The 5,208-nt window shown below is 51.7% G+C and overlaps 1 pseudogene; it reads right to left on the bottom strand.

Annotated features, from left to right (window-relative positions):
* Positions 1 to 267: 267 nt before the first annotated feature.
* Positions 268 to 4,289, bottom strand: LOC144172750 (THAP domain-containing protein 1-like; annotated as a pseudogene).
* Positions 4,290 to 5,208: the final 919 nt, after the last annotated feature.

Here is a 5,208-nt window from a genome sequence, read left to right as displayed (position 1 = left end):
ACTTGCTCCTGGTTAGTAGGGTAAACCAAGTGACAATAAGGGCTATGTAGGCGCAGATCAGTGTCTTAATGCGCTTTTAATGAGACAGCGTATGCACGTAAAACTGCCTTCTGACTAATGCGCGTCCGTTTTCTTTTTCTCACGATTAACGGAGCATCGCCTGTCAACAGCGGATAATCTTGGAGACGCGCCGCGTTTTGTTAAGATGGACGGTTATGGGCCCCAGCTGTTCGGAGTGGCTGTCCGGTCTTGTACGAGGTGTGGGATCTAGCGACGCAGGCCACGTTTATAGAAGCTTTCGCGGCCGCTTGCACGCGTCTTCGCGGGTTTCTGAGTGTTTGTTGTATTTGTTTGGTTTTCAAGGGTTACGGGGGGCGTTGCCAACTGTGGTTTAAGCCCGGCTTTGGTAATCCACCCGATCAGATCCCCAGGAGACAGTGATTGGCCTGAGAATGGGGGGGGGGGGTGGAGCCTAAGTAACCTTTACTGCACCTAAATGTTAACTTCAGCAACAAAGTTGCCTATAGCTCAGACCAAGCTGTTCCCCGTTGTATTATAACCAGTGTGTTTTATAATAAAAACCGTGAGTAGAATTCACTGCACATATGCTTGATATCGATTTATAGTAATGGAGAACATGAAACTGAAGAAAAGGACCTGAAGGCCGCAAGGCCTATTTATTGGACTTGATGTAGAAGACACGTACTGATCAATTTGTGCGAATGTTTACTGGTGCTTGAATAGGATAAGCTTTGTGAGCTGCTTGCGGATGTTTGATCCAGTTATCTTGGCCGTCGCCGTCTTCGCGGTGTGATGCATCCTTATCTTTATATATGAAGCGATCACACACTTCACCAGTCGCACAAAGTGGTTTGAGTCAGCCGCGGATTCGAACATGTGATCATGTAGCTCGGGGTACAGCTTCTCGAGGTGACCGGAAAGCTCTGTCATAACTGAAACTGTCAATGAATCGGAAAGATTCCCCTTCTTTGGAAGGCTTGTGCCATGCAAGTTGTCTTCTCTGCGTATCACTTTCTCTGTGGTCTGACAGATGTAAATTGTAGATGATGACGGCTTCTGCAGACCACCACGGTTTTTCCGGTCAAAGAAGGCCGACGGACTTCTCTCTGACACAGTTGCTGCGTGGCATGTAGCACAAGGGATCCTTCTGCCCACCATCAGGCACACAAAGCCCGCAATGTACCCGGTGATGTTCCCGACATACGGCGAGAGCGAAGGAAGGCACTCAGCCTCCCTTTCCAACTCACTTTCCTCGGAAAGCTCGGGATCATGCTGGAGATCTCCACCACCATTCTGCTTTGCCACAGTCATGTCCAGCTCATCATGAGCCCCGGTCCCGCTGCTTACATACAAAATCCAGGTTTCATCAAGCGCATCACAATTTCCTCGCCCTCCTTTGACCTCGGTGTGCACAACTAGGCGTTTATAAGCTGCCACAAATTGTGCAACTGTGGGGTTGTTGTTCCACCCTCCTTTGCAGCGTATGGCAGCGAAGAAGAGTTCAATGTGGTCTTGCGAGAGCTTATACATCAGTAGGTAGCGCAACGGGGCAGCTTCTCCAAGGAGCAAGGAAGATGCCAGCCCGATGGTGCTTTCGATGCTGACGAGAAAACCAAGAAAGGCAGTCTTCCGCGAAGTCTTCAAAATGGTAATCCCTGTTGGTCCAGTGAGGCCCCTAATGTAATCCTGAGCTTCCTTCAGAAATGACAACCAGATACCCTTGCTGCCAGGCCGAAGGGGTGCTTTGAATCCACGAGCCACAGGGTTGCGCGAGTTCAGGCAGTCAAACAGCCGGTCGAAGAGGCGAATGAACTTCGTAGTCGCTTGCGAATCCTTGAATTGAGGCAGCTTTAAGTCTTCTCGACAGAAGTCAATGGCATCTGCCACACTGGCACTCAATGTTTGGGCGGCAAGGTTTACCTTCATTTTTTGCTTCTGCCACTCAATATGTGCCGCCCGAAGCTTCGTTGCAGCGTGCAACCCCTGTTGTTCTTGGAGCTTGTGTAGCTCATGGATGTATTGCCACTGTATTAATGACCCCGATGAATCCTTTAGACAGCCAAGAGAGGCAAGGGCATTGCGCACAAGTTTTAGCATATGGCACACATCAAGAAAACAGTGCACCTTCTCATTTGTGACAGGGTGTTGGAATGACGTCACCATTTCGCACTCATCCACCAGCGAAGCCCCCAGGTCCTTGAACATCGCAAAATTGCAGCTCAGCCCATCGCAGGTTAGGGACACTATGCGAACTCCTGCTTCAGCAAGTTTTGTCAAGCATAGCTTTACAACGTTTGCTCTTTCTTTTCCAGTCATCCCATTTATGAGGAAATACCCACAGGGTATTTTCCAATGCGAGTCAAGAGAAACAACCATGAAAACCATGGCTTCAGTTGCCACATCGGTGCTGTCATCATCCATCTCGGTGCCGATATCCACATAGCCTCTAAACTTTCTCCCATCCCACTCCACGTGCTTCCTTATGGCCATCTCATCTACCATGAGGCTGCACAGCAGTTCCTTTTGGTTCTTTTTGGCTTCATTAGCCTTCACGCGAATGGCATTCATTGCCTCTCCGGTAAAACCAGGTTCTCCATTAACTGTGCTATACCACTTCGTTATTGTGGATGGGTGTGGCAAGGCGCAGTCAAACGTTTCCCGCACGTAATTATACGCTTTCGTAGAATAAAACTGCAGGGTCAGTGCAAACATACGCAATGTGGGCGAGTACTTCTCCCGACTCGGCCTGGCTGCTTCGTCCCCTTCACTTGACTGCTTCAGGATGCGCTGCATAACTTCAAGGGGCACTCCGGTAAAGCACTTCTCCAACATTGTGCAACCATCTTCTGAGATAAGTTGCTTCTGCCTTAGGTCGTCAACAATTTCGCTCAATGATGCGACCCGGGTCTTCAGCCGACGCTCCCGTTGCTGGCTAAGCTTCAGCCTCTTTTTGATGCCTTCAGTGACATCAGTGCACTTGTCCAGTCTCCTTTTTAGAGTTTTTGGAGTGTCCATGACGGCATAGCTGTGATCAAATGCCTGTAAATAATAAATTTATAAGCTCAACAACCACAAAAAATGTCAATATACGAGAAATCAACCTACAAAAACCTGTTCACTAAAAGTAAAAATCAGGCTTCCCAAATTTGTCCTTCCCAAATTTCCTTATTTCCTTTCATGCATCGGCCAGTTCAAGAAAAACTGCGCTGCAGGACATCAAGCTTTCCTATTGGTAACTATCATCACGCAGCCTAAAGGCGGTAGAAACTGTTTCGAGTTCTTATATTTCACAATTCATTTGTATCTTATTGTTAGCGCTTATCTGAAAGTAAGCTTACACTTCTTGATGGCTCAGGAGGAGGTGTTGGTGGGCTGCTGGGTGCCTCATCTGACGTGGATAAGTCAGGAATTGGGGCTCTATCCTTGGGTGGTTTTCGTTTCGGAGTTTTCTGAAAAAAGGCATGATTTTCGTTATAGTGACCATCAGAACTCAACCATCAACCATCAATTTAATTAATCAATCAAATGCTCCACCAATTGCAATGTTCCCACAACCGAATAGCAGCCGGCGGTTTACTTAAGCGTCGTATATATGTACACCAGGCCTTCAGAGTTCGGATTGAACAACAGTGAGCGCAGTCGCACATATAGTCTTCCACTCACGCACTGCTAGTCTACCGCGCGAGAAAGGCGCTATCGGGAATTCTCCGGAGCGGCGTCGCAAAAGCGCGCACGGCGTGCCGTCTCAAATATCACCCAGGTGTATGGCCTTGGGCAGCGGTATATGTCACTTTTGCCGTGCATGTCAGATTCTACACCCGGGAAAGATCTTCTATGCAGCCCTTCACTTTGCGTAGAAATGATTGGTGCACAGAGAGAAGAAGTCTTACCTTCTGCAAGTGCTCCGGGAAAGAAAACAGCGTTGGGATGGCGTCGCTTTTCAGACGCGTTCTTGAATCCGAGCGGTCAAAACACGCCTCGGTAAAGTGGTTGCTGCAAAGTCTGCTGCCTGGAGATGGCTTCCATTTGTCCCTTTTGAGGTTCACAACCCACTGCTGGTACAAGAGGGGCTGGGAACGCGGAAACCTGCGAGACAAATACCGGACTGCTTTAACACACCGTCCTACGCATCGCAAATGTTTTCTTCATGCTCCCTGCAAGTCAGTTACGGGAAATTAAGAATGATTTAAGGGCACTTACGCATGAAACGTCTTTCCAGAGGACTTTTCTGGCCTGCTTGTGCAAGTAACAGCACAGCAGGCAGGCATTCTTTTGAGAGAAGTGCTCAAAACACGCACGCCGGCAGCAGTCAGGCGGGAGCAAGCACCGGCTTCCGGGACAAGGCCGCCGACTTCCGGTGGCTTCACGTCACCGCGCTCTAAGCGCCATCCAGCTCCCCTAGTGGAGGTCAGTGGTGCATACAGCACGGCCGACGAGGCCATGCTGCTGTAGATGCGAAGCGCCACCTGGTGGGAGCACCCGTTGCCACGGGCGAGCAGCTGCCGCACTCCGTGCAGCACCCCGGCAGCACGCTTCTGCAAGGCCTTCGTGGCCGGGATCCACGACAGCCGGCAGTCCACGAGCAGGCCCAGGTAGGTGACCTGGTGGCGCCATGGGAGGGGCTTGCCGTTGAGCAGGAACTCGGGCGTTTTACGGCGGGTGGTCTTCCCTTTGGGGTGCAGCATGAGCGCTTGCGTCTTGGCCTCGGACAGCACCAGGGCGCGGCTTGCCAGGAAAGCCGCGACCGAGTCCAGCGCCGTCTGCAGGCACGCCCTCACGCGCATGTTCTCCCCGGTGGGCCCGTGCGTCCAGATGGCGACGTCATCAGCATAGACCGCAATCCCCACTGGGTACTGGAGGCCAGCGGGGATGCAGTCTGGAAGCGGGGCCAGCACCAGGTTGAACAAGAAGGGGCTTAGCACGCCCCCCTGGGGCACCCCAGAGCAGACGTCCCGTGGGCTGCTGGTTGCCCGGCCGACCTTGACCCGGAAGGTTCGGCCAGCCAGGAACGCCTGCACGTAGCCCCTGAGGTGCCCCACGACGACCATGCCGTCCAGCGCCTCCAGGATGGCGCCGTGCGGGACAGTGTCGAACGCCGCCTTCATGTCGAGCAGCAGGAGGTAGGCCACCTCCTTGTCGTGTTGGGCCTGCTCGAGCATGGAGACGACGTCGCCCAGGGAGTCAGCA

Source organism: Haemaphysalis longicornis, unplaced genomic scaffold (genome assembly GCF_048455015.1).
Source record: "Haemaphysalis longicornis isolate Haplotype H1 unplaced genomic scaffold, Haemaphysalis longicornis Haplotype H1 scaffold_26, whole genome shotgun sequence".
NCBI classification, from domain to species: Eukaryota; Metazoa; Arthropoda; class Arachnida; order Ixodida; family Ixodidae; genus Haemaphysalis; species Haemaphysalis longicornis.
The sequence above is the reverse complement of the archived record's forward strand: the minus strand, read 5'-3'. Positions and strand labels throughout refer to the sequence as shown.